General features: G+C 51.2%; 1 protein-coding gene and 1 long non-coding RNA gene across 4 annotated transcripts in view; both read right to left on the minus strand.

Annotated features, from left to right (window-relative positions):
• The window catches only part of PLXNA2 (plexin A2), a 208,843-nt gene that overhangs the window by 82,048 nt on the left and 107,869 nt on the right, over positions 1–18,926 (minus strand). The gene's annotated exons all lie outside the window — the stretch shown is intronic.
• On the minus strand, positions 12,453–15,132 carry LOC123587026. The gene is made up of 2 exons (XR_006707097.1): positions 15,035–15,132; positions 12,453–13,863 (listed from the first exon to the last, which is right to left on the minus strand). It is a non-coding gene; the product is annotated as an uncharacterized LOC123587026 (long non-coding RNA).

The following is an 18,926-nucleotide window of genomic DNA, read 5'->3' on the forward strand; positions in this document are numbered from 1 at the left end:
CTCCCCAAGGATGGAGGGGTGAGGAAGTGATAGGGACTGAAGTCTCCTGCTGATGGCTGGCGGGCTCCTGGCTGGCATCACCCTGCTCTGAGCCGGGAAGTTGGCTGAGCTTGCGGAACAGAATGAAGCAGCAGGAATAATAATAACGATGGCTTTCATTTATCCAGTGCCTAGTGTGCGCCAGGCACTTTGGGTAGATTATCTCATTTAATCCTATGCCAGCTTTGCAAGCAAGGTGTTCTTAGGCTCACTTTACTTATTAGAAAACAGTCTCAGGTTAAATAACCTGCCCAAGGTCATGTGCCCTGCAGGTGGCAGAAACAGAACTGGAGTCCAGGTTCGTCTGAGTCCCGGGCTGAGACAGGTAAGGTCGAGACAGGCAGCACGGAAGACGAAGAACCGCCCCCCCCCCCGAAGTTGCCCCAAGAGCTGGCAGTCAGGGGCCCCTTTCGTTGTCCTAGAAATCAGGTGCCAGCCGCAGTGCCTAGCCATACCCTTGGACACTGCAATTGCAGACAGCCCCCGACTTACAATGGTTTGACTTGAGATTTTTTGACTTTAAGATGGTGTGAAAGCGATACGCGTTCAGCAGAACCCGTATTTGGAATTTGGAATTTGGATCTTTTCCCAGGCTAGCAATATGTGGTACGATGCTCTCTCCTGATGCCCCGCGGTGGCAGTGAGCACAGCGCCCAGCCAGCTACGTGATCCTGAGGGTAAACACCCGACATATTTAGAACCATTCTGTACCCACACAACCGTGCTGGGTTTTTTTTATTTTAAAAAAATTTTTTTAATCTTTATTTATTTTTGAGAAAGAGAGACAGAGCACGAGTGGGGGAGGAATAGAGAGAAAGGGAGACACAGAATCTGAAGCAGGCTCCAGGCTCCGAGCTATGAGCACAAAGCCCGATGCGGGCTGGAGCTCACAAAGCATGAGATCATGACCTGAGCCGAAGTCGGACGCTCAACCGACTGAGCCACCCAGGCGCCCCACAACCGTGCTGTTTTTGACTTTCAGTACAATATTCGATCAATTGCACGAGCTATGCGACACTTTATTGGGAAATAGGCTTTGTGTTCGATGCTTTTGCCCAACTGTAGGCTAACGTAAGTGTTCTGAGCATGTTTAACGTAGGCTAGGCTGAGCTACGACGTTCGCTAGGTTAGGTGTAATTAAATGCATTTCAAGTTAGATGGGTTTATCAGGACGTAACCCCCTCCTAAGACCAGGAAGATGTGTGCATTCACCCACACGACCACTGCATGCCTCGTAGCTCATTTTACTCTCCTGTTTGCTAGCAACAGTTCAGATGGTGAATCTGGAACTACCAGATGCAACAGAAGTTCGTCAGAGATCGAACAGAGAAAAGATCGTCAGAGAGTCAAAAGGAAGAGAAGCTGGGGAAGGTTGAGGATCCCCTGCTAGATTTTTCTTCAGGCTGGACAGGACCAGCACAGCAATGGACAGGGTTCTGAGGGGCTTGCGCATTTTCCATCCGCAGCCTCCTAGGAATGTCCCGGAGCCCCTCAGCACAGCCCTCCCCACGGAGGTGTCAGGGGCTCTTCAAGCCTCCATTCTCTTACTTTTAAAACGGAGACAACAATACCTGCTCTTCAGGGAGCATAGCACCTCTGAGCTCACGTTTTCAGCTTTGATCATTCCTACGAATCAACTCGCCAGTAGTTAATGAGAAGCACTCACTATGGTTTGTTCCGAGTGTTAGATCTGGTTCTTTAAAAATCAATAGCCACGTATGAGACCTCCTTGAATCCTTATAAACACCAGCCCAGCCTCCTGCCTGTGCTCTGAGCTGTGAACGGTCACGTGATCAATATCATTAAGAAAAAGGAGGCACCACCCCCAGAAAACCAGCTAGAGGTTCCGGAGCCTGTGATTGCAACTAAAGCCACACGGAACCTTCTGGCCACGAGCTGACCCTGGGGCTATCTCCTAAGAGCTCCTGACACTCTGGAGACCTCGGGCGGAGTGGAGTTCAAAGAGAAAATCTATTTTTAATGACTTGGGGGAGAAGAGTGGAGTGGCTGAGTAATTCGGAGTAATTAAAGCTATCTATCACTCAGAGAGTGGAATCCAAAGTTGGTTGAACTTTTCAATGACGGTTTTTCTCTCCTCATTCATAAAACTCAGCAGAGACTTATGCGGGAGACAAAGGGGAAAGGGTGGTGGGAAAAGAAACTTCTGGCCCCTAACAGTGACGACATTTATCCTTTTGAAGAACACTAAACCAACGGCCTCTTGCCTTCTCCTGGATCCCTTTTTTTTTTCTTTTTCCAGGTGGAGGCCATATTTTGTACCGGCTAAGAAGGCGTTCTCTGAAGAAGACAGTCCACAGTTTCAAAGCCAGTGCCTACGCTTATCGGCTGTATGACATTAAGTTGTCAGCTCTCCTTATGCCTCCGTATTCTCCTCTGTAAGATGGTGACAATAATGATATCAACTTCACAAGGTTGTTTGGGGGTTTCTGCAACACCTGTATACAAAGAGCCTTGCACACAGTCGGTGCTAAATAGTGGTAGTTATCATGATCTGTCTTTATTTGCAGACCCCACTGAAGGTGGCAGTGTTCGCACGGGAAAGCTGCAAAGGGCGGGCACCCAGGCTCCGCACTCCTGTGCTGAGTGACCTTAAGCAAGCCACCTCGCCTCTTCGGGCTGAGACCGCTGGTCTGTCATACGGGGAGAATTATGTCTGCCCTTTGCAGAAAGAGCAGTGCAGCCACTCAAACTATTGTCCTTAGGAATGACAGAATCCCTACCTGAGGCCAAAGTGCACTTTGAGACTCACGCTCCTCTGCTGAAAGAAGTCAAATCTAGCTTAGTCTCCTAAGGATCAAGGTAAAACACTGGCAAAAAAAAAAAAAAAAAAAAAAAAAAAAAAAAAAAAAAGTACAAAGAGGGCAGGAAACTCAATGGGCAAAGTAGATATTCCAGACGCCATACCATATTTTCTTTGGTAGGAGCTCTGGGCCAGAAATATGAGGGGAGTGGACATAGGGCCTTTCTAGTTCTTATTTTCGGAAGGATCTACAAAGAGGCAGAGATGTAGAGACTATGTTGTCTCCATGACAACCGTGGGTTTATTCCGTTAGGGAAAGCAGGTGGGATAGGAAATACGGGACGAGTGGGTTGGAGAAATGGGGCCTAAGAAATAACTTTAACAGATATCCCCCCTGGGATCCAGATGCCTGGTATTAGCCAGGTCCCACAGAGTTCCCCATGGAGTCAACATCAACTGCTCTACTCCAAGAGGGGAAAGGTGATGAGGGCAAGGGAATGGGGTAACGAGGCAGGGATGCCACGGCATTCACCCATTCCTGTCCATCCATTTCACATTTCCACCTGCCCAGGTGGTTCCACTGAGGCCCCTGGATGCACAGAGCCCAAGAATAAGCTTACCACATGGAACCTGATTTTAACTAAGAGCTGGGCATCTGCCTTGCAGGCCCTGGCCTCTAGGTTCCAGCCCCTCCAGTTCTGCTCCCCCTGCCTTCCAGTTACCCGTAGAGTAAGACCAGAGGGTCTGGAGCACCAGTTAATTCCAAATTCTCTTTGAAGCCTCTATGGTGCATAAGCTTGGGAAAGTGAGATTTGGGATGGGAATCATCAGGGCCCAAGATGAGGCTGGTCAGGAATGGGAGTAAGAACACCTTTGCGGCCATCTGGGTAGAGGGTGGGGCCTACCTTTAGTGTTTTTGGGGGATGAGGACTCAGAGAATCTTTTTTTAAAAAAAAATATTTATTTTTGAGACAGAGAGAGACAGGGCATGAATGGGGGAGGGTCAGAGAGAGGGAGACACAGAATCCGAAGCAGGCTCCAGGCTCTGAGCTGTCAGCACAGAGCCTGACGCGGGCCTCGAACTCACAGACTGTGGGATCATGACCTGAGCTGAAGTCGGATGCTTAACCGACTGAGCCACCCAGGCACCCCTCAGAGAATCCTTCTATAAAGGGAAGGTGGAGCCTTTAGGACATCACTGCTCCTGAAGGGGATCATGAGAATGAAATATTAGCTCTATGGTTGACATGTGGTAGAGCTACAAGAGCAAAGAGGAAGGGAAAATCACAGAGGGCTTCCAGGAGGCAGTGTTTTATAATGATGGCCTCAGTGAAAAAAACCTAAAGAATACCAAAAAATTTAAAAATAAATAAATAAATAAATAAAAAACAACAAGAAAAATTGCCTCTTGGATGAAGTTTATTGTCTAAATGCCCCCCCCCCACCTCCACCCCCCCCCCCCCCCCCGGTGTTTGTGTCTTTTAACCTCTGCCCTCACCAGGTTGACATTTCCACTCCAGGCTCCCTCTGTCAGTATCAATGCCCACTCCCGCTAGGGCGGCCTCTCATGCTCTGGTCCCCCCTCCTCCTTTAACTTTGCTTACACATTCCTGCTAATCAGAATGTCCTCCCCTCTTCTGATCACGCGCAAATCCCCGGGCTTCCCCTCCTCCGTGCAGCCTTCCCAGATCAACCTCTATGATGTCTCTTTCCGAATTTAGAATCTGACTACCTGCCCAGTTGGCAGGACTCTAATACACTTTGTAAACTCTTCTTAGGACTCTATCTTTTTAGGTTACTCATACGGTTCTGCTTTTTACTTCCTCGTATGAGATATCCCTCTACGCTCCAACTTCAGTTTCTTACACAGAATAGGTCTATAAATACCTGCTGAGAAGCTAATCACACTTGCCCAGTGATCCAGGTTTTATTTTAAGCTTCTTAAGTAAATGTACTAAGAACTATGCGAAGGTTCTCTAGGTGTGGCTGACGCCCCTGGCATTCTGCTGGGATCCATTAGGTGATGTGAAGGGTTTTTTTTGTTTTTTTGTTTTTTTTTTTCATTTTCTTTTTCTTTTTTTTATTTTATTTTATTAAAAAAAAAAATTTTTTTTTTCAACGTTTATTTATTTTTGGGACAGAGAGAGACAGAGCATGAACGGGGGAGGGGCAGGGAGAGAGGGAGACACAGAATCGGAAACAGGCTCCAGGCTCTGAGCCATCCGCCCAGAGCCCGACGCGGGGCTCGAACCCACGGACCGCGAGATCGTGACCTGGCTGAAGTCGGACGCTTAACCGACTGCGCCACCCAGGCGCCCCTCATTTTCTTTTTAAATAGACTTAATGTTTATAACCCAGCAGAAGTGCATGGTGTCCTGGAAAGGACATGACTGTTAAAGTTAGAAGAACTTGGTTCGGCCTCACCACGTACTCAGCTGTGCTGGGTGAACCTCTTAAACTCTCTGAGCCTCAGTTTCCACATTTGTAAATATTATCAGATATCAAAGCACCAAGGTCCCACGAACGCTGTAGGCTCACTAAGGTGGCTGACTATCACACAATTTTTCAGAGTTAAGTCTCAAGATTCTTCTGGCCTTCATCCTGGGTCCTGGTCCCAGATCAAAGAAATACAAGAGTCAAGGGATGAACAGGAGGGGACATTGTGAGATTTTGGAGGAAGCCCTTGGCATCCTTTAACAGGACCCTTACGAGGAAAGCTTGAGATGCATGCCCCAGACTGTAGGGGACAGAGTGGACAGGGAATCCAGAGAGTCAGCTGGTGAGCTCTTGGGAGGCAGAGTGAAGGCAGGACCTTGGGGAGTCCTTGAGCACCCTCACCCTGGTGACAGTGGTAGGCCGAGGATGTGCAAATGCTTCCTTGCACCAAATCCAGATGTGGTCACGTCGGGAAGGAGAGCTGGCCTGGAAATATTTTGTGACCTGTCCGAGTGAAACCCCTGGAGCTGAGCTCTATGTGGAGGGAAGTGCTGGGAAATCAGGGCTGAGAGGAGAGGGCAGGAAACACTGCCCAACTGCCGAGCTTCAGCCAGAGGAGCTCAGCAGGGGGGTGTCCAAGGGCCCATGAAGGACCCAGCCTCAAAAAAGTCAGAAGCATTGGCCAGCCCTCAGAGCAGGAGGCTATCTTGTGACAATTCTAGTTCAAGTGCGAAAGGGTCTCTCTGACCCTTCCTCTCTGCTTCCTCGAAGGGTTCAGTAACAACAGCTCTGCTAGGGGAAGATAAGTGAGAAAAGGAGCAGAAACCCCCTCCCACCCCTTGTGGCTCCCCATGGGGAGAATAAAGGAGGCCCAGGCCACGGGATGGGGGAGATCTGAGCTTTGGTCAAGGCCAGAATTTTCTTCTGGTCTGGAACTGGACATTATAACTCTGAATTAAGACTGTGTTTGAGACCCGAAGGCCTTGGTATTAATATCCAAGAATGAGCTGATGAGCTGTGCAGGTATCGGACAGAGGCGAAGGGACCGCAGGAGGCAGAATAAAGCAGTGGGATTTGGTGCCATCCCCCAACGCACTGGGGGACACGAGAATGCGAAGAACCGCATCCCCATCTCACTTGTCTTGGTGACAGTCACATGAAGTGAGAGCCACAGCACAGCCTGGTTCAGGACCAGGCTTATTATACACATCCGGGGAGAATTCCTTCTGTTACTTCTTTTTTTTTTTTTTTTTAATTTTTTTAACTTAAAAAAAAAAAATCTATTATTCAGAGATAGAGCATGAGCATGGGAGGAGCAGAGAGAGGGGGAGACACAGAATCTGAAGCAGGCTCCAGGCCTTGAGCTGTCAGCACAGAGCTTGACGCAGGGCTCGAACCCACAAACCATGAGACTCGTGACCTGAGCCGAAGCCGGATGCTTAGCCACCCAGGCGCCCCTTCCGTGTGTTACTTCTGGGGACAAACTGATACCTTCCCGATAACGTGATGTGAAATAAAGAGAAGGCTCAGGGCGTCAACTCTCAGGTGGTTCCGCTGACCAGAACGTTCTGTCTGAAACCCTGGTGTCCTTCCAGGAAGTATACAGAAGGCGTGCCTTCTCTTTTTCAAGTCAAGTGGCTTGTGGGTCAACAGAATTTGAAAATTGCCCCACTGGGATGCCTCAGGAGACCCAAGTAAAGTCACTGAATGTGACATCCCAAGCTGGTCTAATGTTGCCAGGATCTGGCTCCCTGGTGAGAAGCCCTCTGGGTGCCCCTGTGTCCCCGCTCCCCCAGGCCACAGCTCAATCAATGGGGATTACCGCTCTGAACCTCCCCCCACCACCCTGCCTGGAGGGTGGTGGCGGGGAATGTTTGAATCTGTACTTTTCGCCCTGCTTTCCATTCCTGGCCTCCTTCAGTGGCTGCCTCAGATGTAACCAATGTCACGGAGCCGCTGGGGATAGAGAGGGGTGGAGGGGAACTTGAGGAAACGGATGAGAAACAAAAGATTCTTCCCCCCCCCTTTTTTTTAACAGGTGCTTAGGAAATTAATTAGAGCAAATAATCACCAAGTTGTCTGAGTCTCTATTTTATTGGGTGCATGCCGGGTCTGCTGGAAAAAAAAAGGGGGGGGGGAATTTTAAATAATTTTGGAGTTATAACTGATGTAATTAGGTGCTCAGTGAACACTTAGCATCGAGCTGTGCTTATTAAAATTACTGTTTTAATCAGAACATTGCTGGAGAATCATTAATAATACAATGGCTTGATTCCCTGGAACTCTAATTAGACCTGGACTTTTAACCACCTGAGCGTAATCTGGCTCCGTCTGGATGCGCACCACGGGTGATGCATTATCATTTCAGGGCATGTGGGGACGGAGCATCAATACTGCCATTTAGCGACTGCCTGAATGCTTCATTTTGGAGTGTGAGAGTACGTTGAGGAGGCTCAGGGGCACCGATGCTGAAAAGCTGGAGATGGAAGTGAAGGGGGTCAGCCAAGGGCTCGGGGTTGGAGGTCTTCAGGAAGGAAAGGCAGGAGATACTTGTCCCGCCGCAGGACATGCCTTATACATCGTTCCGCAGGGGGAGCAAGCAAGCCATAATGTCACAGACCCAGCTAAGGGCCGTTTCCCTTTCCCATTTCCCGGGATGCTCTCTCTGCCTGTCATCCAAACCGAACGCGGGTCCAGACGGGTACAGCTCTAGTCCCAGGCCAAGACACGGTTATCGGAAATCCGATCGATCTTTCACTAAGGGATAACTAAAAGTTAATCTGGTGAAGGGTTGGGACCCCTTCTTAAGTTTTCCCCAAACCCAGAGCTCTGGGTCACCCTAGAGAGAGACGGTGAGATGGGCTGAGCTTTTCCAGAACTTTCCAGTCCTTACGGACATTTCGTGGTTAACTAGGTCCAAAGCTTGGAGGGAGGCTGGGGGGATGTGTTTGTGTCCCCTGAGCCGTTTGGCTGAGCTGGTGTTTGGGGAGCGGGATCACTGCCCCGGCTCTGAGTACAGAGCTTTGGTTTCTCCTTAGCGGGCGGCTCAGTTGTGTCAACATTGATTTGGCCCCCACTGGGGGCAGAGTCCTTGGATAGATGTCACAGGGGTGGCTGAGAGCAAAGGAAATGGAAACACGCTCTCTGCCCTCCTAGAGCTTGCTAGCTAGTTGGAAGGACATAACAAAGATGTGAAAACAAGATTTAGGACACTTAAAAGGCAGATACCGAGAAGGGAAAATTAAGCTGGAGTGGGGCAAGGGCACTCAGAGTTAAGTGGTGATCAGAACACGACGGGATTCATCAGAAAGGGGGTAAAGGCCTTCCGGAGGAGGACGTGGGGCCAGGAAGGGGAGGCAGCCTTCTCCGTGCCCTCATTAGCATTCTTCTGGCTGCTACTGGAGGCCTTGAGACCACAGGCTTGAACTCTCTGAAGCTCCCTCTCTGGGCCATCTCTAGCCAGGTCAGCACAGTTTGTGCAACTGGAAAAAGGCGCCCCCTCTAGGCGCATGATTGCTGAGATGAGTGAGGACTCCTTTTCAGCCTCCACTTGCCGCTCGGTCAGATGCCTTTGTGGAGTACACAACCTGAACCATCATATCATATCTGGCGGCCATGATCCCCAAAGTCTCTAGGGGAATAGAGAGTTGAAATGGATAGTGTGTCTACCGGTGTTTCAGCCTAGCTGAGCTAGAGATAGAATATTTTTTTAATGCTTAGTTTTTTATTTGGGGGGGGGGAGGCAGAGGGAGAGGGAGCGCATGCTCAGGGGAGGGGTGCAGGGAGAAGGAGAGAGAGAGAATCCCAAGCAGGCTCCTCACTGTTAGCGCAGAGCCCGATGAGGGGCTTGATTCCATGAACCGTGAGATCACGACCTGATCTAAAACCAAGAGTCGGACGCTTAACTGACCAAGCCACCAGGTGCCAGAGACAGAATATTTTCAAGTGGTGAACCCAGTGCCTCTTATAAGCCCCGTCGGAGCTTGGTGCTCAAGAATTCCCGTACTTCTGAAAAAAGAGTGCTATGACACGCTCACGTGCCCCATCGCCCCACGGACTCGTGTTCTCATGCAAACACACTCGCGAACACAAACACACGTGTGTTCCACACCAACACACTGACCCCCCCCCACACTCTTCACACATACTCCCTCCACATGCTCACGCTGACATTCCATAAACACGTTCGTTCGTGTCACACACACTTACAACGCGCTGACGTTCCTACCACGCTCACTGCCCCCGCCCCCCCGCCGCCCCACCCCTGCACGCAGCTGTGGGTGGGGAGAGCCGTCAGGAGCCGTCTCCTTCGGGTGTATAGTGAAGAGGGATTAGGGCTGCCCAAGATTAAACAGAGGAGTTAAAAATGACAAACGGACTTCTAAACAGGATTAGAGTCTTAATGAAAACCATAATGAATAGAAGCGCCACACAGATACCATCCATTAATGGCCGTAAATATCAGACCAACAGATGAGATTTCAGACACTGGAGTTCTGAACCCCATCAAATTACTTCTATTGTAATTCATCAATAAATAACCAAGCCCAGCCTCATATGTGAGGTCTTATCGGGCTTCAAAGAATAGACTCTGAGGCCGGACAGACCCGGGCTTGAATTCTGGCTTCGCACCCGACAGGCGTGGGCATATGCTACTCTGCTTATGTGAGCCTCAGTTTCTTCATCTATAAAATGTGGATAATTATCCCCCTAACAGGGACGTTGTAGAGATTAAATCAAGTCCTGCGCAGCTCTAATAATAACTTAGAATAATATTAATAATTTATTATTACAGTTAGGATTAATTTTCGCTGTTATCTCTTGTTCCCTCCCCTCCTCAGCCTCCTGGGGTCAAGGAGAGCCAATTGGCTGGTGCGGGAGGGAGAAAAGGAAAAGGGAGAAGGGAGGGAGAAGGAATAGGAAGAGCAGGAAACTGAGGCAGGAACAGAGCAGGGAGAAGACAGGAAGAGGACAAGAAAATGAAGGGAGGAGGGCACATCTTCCGGATGCTACAGCCTTGCACGACCCCGGGTGGGCTGACCCTGCCCTCCAAGGGGAAGGTGAGGTTATGGAGTGGCCACACTGGTCCTGCCTTCCTAATATTTTTTGAATTAACTGCTTTATCGAGATAGAATTCACTTCTCATAAAATTCACCCACGCGAGGTGTACAATTCAACGGTTTTCAGCATAGTCACGGAATGGCACAACCATTACCACAGTCAATTTCAGAACCTTTTCATCCCCTCCAAAAAGAAAGCCCACACCCGTTAGCAGTCCCTCCCCCTGCCCCTCTCTCCCACCCCCTGAGGATGGCTCCAGCCCTAGGCGACCACTAGTGGACTTTCTGTCTCTGTGGCTTTGCCTGTTCTGGGTATTTCATATAAATAGAAACATACAATATGAGGCCTTTTGTGGCTGGCTTCTTTCACTTAGTATAATGTTTTCGAGGTTCATCCGTGTTGTAGCATATATTAGTAACTTCTTAATTTTTTTTAATGCTTATTTATTTTTGAGAGAGAGAGAGAGAGAGAGAGTGCAAGCGGGGGGGGGGGGGGCAGAGAGAGGGGGAGACATGGAATCCGAAGCAGGCTCCAGGCTCTGAGCTGTCAGCCCAGAGCCCTACGCGGGGCTCGAACCCACGGACTGTGAGATCATGACCTGAGCCAAAGTTGGAAGCTTAACCAACTGAGCCACCCAGGCGCCCCAGGAGCCCCTTAAATTTCTTCATTCAAAGCCAAAAAGGTGATACACCCACACATAAGCAAGTGTTATAATGGAAACTGGCCAACTGTTCACCCTGAGAAATCTCACTGAATCAAGGTTAGTCACTAAGTTAGTTACAGACTTAGAGGTCAGTCGGTTGGAACCTTCGTTTTTACCATTGGGGAAACCAAAGCGTAGGGAAATGATAACGTTTTTCGAATGTGTGCCTTTTGTACCCTCCATATGCTTCTCACGAACAAAGGAAAACAAAATAAGCTCCAATTGTAAGAGTCTCTTGTCTATGGTTTTATGATTTAGATTTAATGTTAAGAGGCAAATGAGAGTCTCTTGGTATTCTGCCCATATGTCTCTCTCTTATCTCTTAAAAGTGACAATTCCCAACTCTATTTTTACAATGTAAAAGGATGACTCTCCTCTAATGGTTATCTGTCATTGTTTGTGTTTAAAGTAATTTTATATGTTAAGACTGTAGCCTTAGGATGCAGGAAAGCGACACCCGTGGGCCGACGGCAGTCCCTGAGGTAGGAGGGGCTTGTAAACTGGAGTGAAAAGGACGAGGCTAGTCACTGGACTCAGGAGATGTCAATCACCTTTGTTCTGTCACTGAAGGGAGCTGTGTCCCCGAGGGCAGCCATTCTGAGAGTTTCAGGAATGACAGGGCCGTCTCTATTCCATCTGGCTGCCCCTAGAGACAGAGAGTATTTAAAGACTAAGCTGCGTGTGTGGCTGGCTTCGCTCTCCGTGCTGGTGCGTATCACCATTACCCCACGGCCACTAGATGTTAGTCTAGGGCCACAGGTAAAGAAACTGAACTTCACGCAAGATGGAAGCTGACGCACCACTGACTGATACGCTTTAGGCACGCCCAACGACAGAGGCTTTCCTTCCTACAAATTCCAGTACTGATCTAGCTTGAATCGCAGGGACAGGAAATCGTCCACAGGCAGGCCCAGACAGTGCTACAAGCTACCACGTCTTCGTTGTATTTTTATTTTTTTTTTAGTTTATGTATTTATGTTGGGAGAGAGCGGACCCGAGCAAGTGGGGGGGAGAAGCAGAGAGAGAGGAAGCCAGAGAATCCCAAGCAGACTTCGTACTGTTAGTGCAGAGCCCGACGCGGGGCTCAGACTCCCGAGCTGTGAGATCATGACCTGAACGGAAATCAAGAGTCGGACGCTTAACCGACTGAGCCACCCAGGTGCCCCATACAGTGTCTTTAGATGCCAGGCATGGAGGCCGTGGTGGCAGCCACAGCTGGAGAATCAGGGAAGGACTCACTTAATGAGGAATGCCCTCGAAGTTCAGGTATGATTGCCAGTCACTTCCTATCGGGGCTGTTCAAAAAGTGATCGAGATGTCCGGTGATCTCAATGGGTACTGTGAGAGTCGCAGAACTCATTTTTAGAACTAAATTCATTTGAAAATGGAACAATAACTATACCAAATGGGGCCCTAGTTCATGAAATAAAACGACACAATGTTGCCACTCTAGAAAGGTCAGGCATTGTTTATTAACAATGCCCAAAGAATCTCATTAAATCCGGGAGCGTGAGGACAGAACAAACTAATGTCATACATGTGAAGTGATCTGCATACCAAGGAGGACCGCCCTGGGACCAGATCAGCAGTTTAGCTCTCCCGTGGGTCCTGTTCAGAGGACCCCACGTTCCTTGGAGGGGTGCCGTCCCGAGCTTAGCATCGGTCTTCGACCCGTCTAGCACCAAAGAGACCCCGGGCAGATGCGTCCACCCAGCGTTCCTTCCTCTATTGCAATCCACTTCTCAGTGCATTGCAAACAAACGGGTGATCCCAGGTGAGGGAAATGGGATTCTGCAAAAAGTGAGGCGGCTAGAATTTTCTCCATTAATCTGGGCATGCTCCAATTTGCACTAGGAGCATACATTTGCATGCTGAATTCCAGAGGCCCTAAGTCTAAGAATATTAGATAAAATAAAATTAATTCTTGTAATCCTCTGTGATCATAGTCAAACCCAATATTCTCAGCCTGGGCCACGGAATAGGTTCGCCTGCCTGCTTTCCTCCATGCTTTCCTATTAAAATTATCTTTTCAAACGCCGTTTGAGTGTGGGCTGTAGAGTCGATGCCGGGAGGGGACAGGGTGCCTGTGACCTGCATCCGGTCTCCTAGAAGCCTAGAGCCTAATGGGGGAGATGGCGGACGTTTAGCAGACACATCATTTTTACCACAAAGTTAAAGAAGCTCAGAGAGAGCTGAATTCATTCTGACTGCAGCGAACTGGGATGGATTTGAGTTCTTTGGGGGGGCATAAGGAACAAGGACACACGGAGGTGGCAGCAAGGGGACACTCTTACCTTTCTATAAGTTCAAAACACCTGCACGGTTCTTTAGCCTCTAGTCTGTTTCTCCTTCATCTGGGGAGGTTGTTAATGAGAGACACAGCTCCTCGAGACGAGATGGCTGAAGGCCGAGCCCGGCAGGCCTCAGAGGCTTGGGAAAGGCCCACGACTATGGATCATTGCGGGATGGGCCAGACAGTGAGCGCGGCCGGGCCACGGCAGAGAGCAGGATGCCAGCTTAGCCTGGCTTCCTGCAGAAATCTGCTGGGCCTCAGGAAGCGATCTCCATCCAGGCGGTGGCTTGGCTTTTTTTCTGGCTCCTCTATGAGCTTAGGCTTTGCCTGTGGTTCTGAGATGGCATCAATCACGGGATACGTGGGCCTGCTTGTCGTGGAGCAATCAGACAGACTCCCTGCACACCAGTCGCTAGTGGTTAGTGAGCTAACGACTGCGCAGTACTCTCAGGGTTCGACCAGGACAATTGAAGATCTTTTTAAAAAGCTACTGTTTATTGAATGTTTGCGGTGCGTCAGGTACCGTGCTCAGGGTTCTCTGTATATCGCCAATTTAATCCCTGCCACCACCTGATAACGTAGAGTCTATCATTATTGACAATTTATCTAAGAGGAAACCAAGGGCTTAGATTAGATAATTTGGCAAAGGTCAATTCAGTGAGAGGTGGGGCCGGGATTCCAGATGTGCTTAACAGAGCCCGCCCTTCCCCCATGTCCCTGGGCCTCCCACCAGCCAGCGGGTGCCTACCCTGCCTTCCTGGGGAGCCCTAGGCTAGGCTTTGACTTTCTCCTCTGCTACTCCCCTCCCCTCCCCACCTCCAGAGCGCTCCTGGAAGGAAGCTCATGAGAAGGGATGCAGGCACACTGTGTCCTGGGCCCAGGGACAGGTGACCTTTCCAATTCAGCACCTTTATAAATCTTACCTAATGAAGTTAAGGGGAAAAAAGAATTAATGAATAAATGAAGGTTAAATCACTCCCTGCAGAAAATTGATGCTGACAGCGAGGGCCAAGAAGAGAGCTTGGAAAGCAGGGAGCTGACTTGCACAAGAGGCTTTTAAAATTCCTTTCCCCAAATTCGAGAGAGATGTATGGCCGCCCAAGTCTGAGAGGGGCAGGGAAGGCTCCGGGTCATCCAAGGCAGGCGGTCTGAAGGCGATGGGGTAAGAAAGCCATACTCTACCTTGGGTAATTTTTTTCTGGAAGCCAGTATGTGTGACACACATATGTGTGCTTGTGCACTACACGCGCGCGCGCACGCACACACACACACACACACACACACACACACACACACACACTGTTCACACAGTTAACTCCTGCAGCTGATCAAGGCATGGGTTGGGTAGTGTGGGTCTGCCCGGCTCACTCTTGGCCTCCGGGAACCTCTGGGGATTGTCTTCTTGGAAGTACCCACTTGTTAGCCATCTCGGTCTCCCTGTCACCACCCTCAACTGCCACCACCATGTGTCCGGGGCTGCACACCGCAGCCCGATTGGCTCGGGGGTGGGGGTGGGGGGCATAGGTGAATGCGTGGCTGGGCCAAGGGAGGGAGAAGAAACAAGAGTAGAAATAGCTGCCGGCCAGCACAGGCCAGAGGGTCAAAAGAGGTGCAAGGAAAAGGGCAGAGGGGTTTCGGGGAAATGGATGACGGAGGTGATGCGTGGTAGAGGTCAAAGGGCAAAATCTGGGCGCGGGGCCTGGGAGAAACATACGCTCTTCTAGGCAGTGCTGCGACGTACCGAGTCGCCCTCGGGCAGGTCACTTGCTGGCCTAAACTGACCTCAGTTTGGCTCTTCGGTGAAATGGGAATGAAGAGGAAGCTCGCAGAAGACGTTCAACGACAAAAAAAAAAAATCCTCCCCGGCGGAAGCACCGGGCGGAAAAGATCAATACTTCCGGTTTTCCTCTTGTCTGTGCCCACTGGTTTTTAAGAATCTGATCATGAAGACAGGGAGGCTCAGAGGGACCAGCCGAGCGTGCCCACCCTGCAGCGGGATGGGGCGCGGGAGGCAGGAAGCCAGCGCTGGGCTGGCGGAGGGTGGGGATGTGGAGGGTGGGCTGGAGGGGGGAGGCAGAGGGACCTGCGCTGACTGGATCAACCAGTAAATAAAAGGTCACAGTGATTTTTCCAGGCACCCAGGGAGAAGCAGACAGAGAGCTCTGCTGATGGCGGGCGCTGACAACTGGCAAATGAGCCTCTGCAGCTATCTGTTTCCCTTCCTTATTCTCGTCTCACAAGACAGAGGCTAGAAATAGACGCAACTGGCAGATGACTTAAGGATGAAAAATGAGCAACATGTTAGTTAGGGGGGGGGTCTCCGTGGCAGTGAACCAGGGAGCTCACGAGTGAACCAGAGAGAAGGACGAGGGCTTAGCTGGGGCTGATTCCAGGGTTGGGCTCTTGCTCTGTCCCAGGTACTTTGCAGGGATCATTTATGCTCAGCAACCTATAAGGCCGGTATTATTATTATCCCCACTTCACAGAGGAGAAGACTGAGGCTTACGGAGAAGAAGCCAGGCCCTACCAAAGAGTGGGAGAGCCCAGATTTGAACACGGGCCTAACTGCCCCCAAACGTGAGCTCTGCACACTATCCTACAATGTCTCCTTTGCACACGTTGTCTCTTTTCCTGTCTCCCATCTTCCCTGCCTGTCTCTTCCCATCCCATGACAGGTGTTTGTTGAGCACCCACCAGGGCCAACCACTGCAATATCTCCTGGGGACACAGAAGCAGCCCGGAGGGCAAGGTCTCTGCTACCAAAAGATGTGGTTGGAATGGCCGAGTGAACGAACGGGACCGGGCACACGAGCTGCCTTTTCCTCTTCCCTGAACCCGAGATGAGCAGGGGGTGGTCCTCACCGTACAGGGAAGTAGCCGTCCCGAGGGGCAGGGGGCGGGGGGGGGGGTTGGCGTGATTACAGAGGGCTTTTGGTGGTAGACCGTGACCCGTGCTGGCGTCCTTTTTCTTGACTGTGCTTCTTAGATCCATGACCTGCTGGGGGGGTGGGGGGAGGGGGGCGCTGCCAGGGAAGGCAAAACACCGGAAGCTTGCTGCATGATTGTCTTCTCCCAGGTTCTCTGGTTCAATGGTAGGGGCTGAAGGAGCCCGAAGCACCTTCTGTTTGGGCCGAGGCTCCTTTCGTCTTGGTAAGGGCAGGTGGGCACCTGCAGTCTGCTCACCGCCTGTGTGCTGTGGATATTCTCCGAGGCCAGGTACCTCTCCACCCTTGCCTTCTGCTCCAACAGTACCAAATCTGGGGAAAAGCTCCCCTGCTTTTCATGATTCACCTAGAGCAACACCTCCTCCGGGAAGCCTTCCCTGACTGACAGACTCTGTTGGGTAGCACCCCCTCATGCGTTCCCAGCGCCCTGCAAACTGTCTCACAATACTCTTTTCCCGGTGTATGTGTGATTTTGTCAGGAAGGGCTCTGTGCTCACGATAGGCCCTCAAGGGTTGTTTGATAGATCGCCCGGAAGCTGAGTGGTTAACGAAGACATTGTTCTCAGCTCCGTTCATTTTTCTCTTTCCAATCTTCCTTCCGCCCGACTCTCATCTCTGCCCATCTCCCTCCACTCATTAAACATTACTTGAGGGACAGAGGCTGAACCCAGACTGTTTGCTGAGCCACCAACAGCTGATGACACAGGCAGTTCTCCCTCCACCTGGTGCAAATTTCAAACCCCAGGCTGTCTGCAGAAGAGGGGGGGGGGTGGGAATAACCAGGAGGGGGAGTGAGACAGGTCACTCCGTGCAGAGAGGCAAAGGCCCTGGGGCATTTAATTGTGGGGCATGCAACCCACGAGGCGGGGACTGTGACTGACGTTGGGTCCCTGAGCCGGACGGGGTCCAGAAGGCTCAGAGGGCAAACCCGAGGCGCTGGAACACAGACTGGCTTTCCCCTGAGTGAGCACAGCCCTGGCCTGGCGTCTGAAAGCGCCGTGCTGGGGCGGATGTCCTTGCACACTCAAAGAACACACAGGAATGCTTGCTCTTGTGGGCCTCATCCTCCACAAACGCTGTTCTCACACGCACGCGCACTCCCAGACCCGGGCCAGCCTCTGTCCCACACAGGCGTGTGGTCAAAAGGATGTGCGAAATGTCGTGGTTGCGGGGGGACGTTCAAATAAATTTTATCGATGGGGAAACTGAGGCTCCACGTGGCCTTAACTCAGACTCCAGTGAGCGGTGAGGCTCCAGGGAGTGACGGAAGGCAGAATCCTAGCTTACCACTCCCCTGTCATTCTCCTGTCACCCCTGTCACCCTTCCCCCACCACCTCCTTAGCAGCTCACCACTGGATTCTCAACTTCGTCCCTAGGACCAGCCCCTGAGAGAACAGCTGTCTGACAGGCAGCGTGTGTGACTGGTTGGCCAGAACCCCCAGGCGTTGAGGAAAGCACCCCCCCCCCCCGGGTTTCCATAAGCCTGCACAGCTGCTCACTTCCGGCTGAGGAATGCAGGGGCCATTGTCTGGAGAAAGCAACTTGTGGTCAGCTTCCGGTCTCATGGGAGCCCTGTGTTCATGGAACCTCTCCTGGGTAAGAGGCCCAAGCCCTCTGTACGAGGAGCCAGCTCCTTTCCCTTCCCGCCTGGGCACCCAGGACCCTGGCCTGCAGAGGAAGGAGCTTCATCAAGTGGCCTCAATGCCCAGCACCCACCTCCTACCCTCTCTTGCCGGGGGGTGGCGGGGGGGGGGGTGGCGTGGAGAATGGGGGGTGCACCCCAGAACTTCAAACCGCGGTCCTTGTAGGGTTCGCCGCCTTCCCCTGTCCTCCCTCCCCCCGCCCCCTCCCCCACGCCTGGTACAACTCTTGGCATCTCCGAAGCTGTATCTTCACATCACAAGCAACTGTCCTAGTCATCGGCGGATGGAAATAACTTTTCACGACGGCTCCTCTGATGTTGCCATCTTTTGTGTTGATCAAAACAACAAAACGAATCAGACCCTCGGCGTTTGATTGAAGCCTAATTGGAAATCCAGAGTGGCACTAAATGTTATGGTCTAAATAAAACACATTCAATTACAGAAACTCAACACGGGGAGCATGAGGGAGAGCTCCGTGGAGGAGCTAAGGAGCAGGCTGCAGAGTTCTGGGGCGTCAGTCACAGCGGGGCCGGAAAGATCTGGAGGCGGCAAGCGCAGAAGGCTTTCTAGAGCCCTCCAACCCCCATTTAGGGCAGTGACTGCAGCCGTTCCCGTTTGCCTGGTTCACACAGGAGTTGCACAGAGAGGCTGAATCGGGGCCCCCTGTGTCCCGTTCCTGCCCTCCTTGCAGAGACGGGCCAGCTGTGGATGGGGGGTAGAGAGGGTGCAGGGGAGTCATGACGTCACCTGCTTGGCCTCCAGGATGGTGGGGGGAGGGCACACAGACCTGTGTCTCCACCCCAGCCCTGCCTCCTGAGAGTGTTATGAGGCCCTGGCTCAGGTCACTTCACCTTGCTGAGCCTTCCTTGCGCGTCAAGTAGGGGAGATAATACCTCTCAAGCTTGTTGCAAGGAGTCGAGAGGCTGCTTGGGAAGCACCTGGCCCACTGCACAGGCTAAACGGCAGCAGTGGTAGTTTCCTTTCCTCCATCCACTCTGACCACCGGAGCCCCTCCTGTGACTGTGCACCTAAGGCCCAGGGGAG

Source organism: Leopardus geoffroyi, chromosome C3 (genome assembly GCF_018350155.1).
Source record: "Leopardus geoffroyi isolate Oge1 chromosome C3, O.geoffroyi_Oge1_pat1.0, whole genome shotgun sequence".
NCBI lineage: Eukaryota > Metazoa > Chordata > Mammalia > Carnivora > Felidae > Leopardus > Leopardus geoffroyi.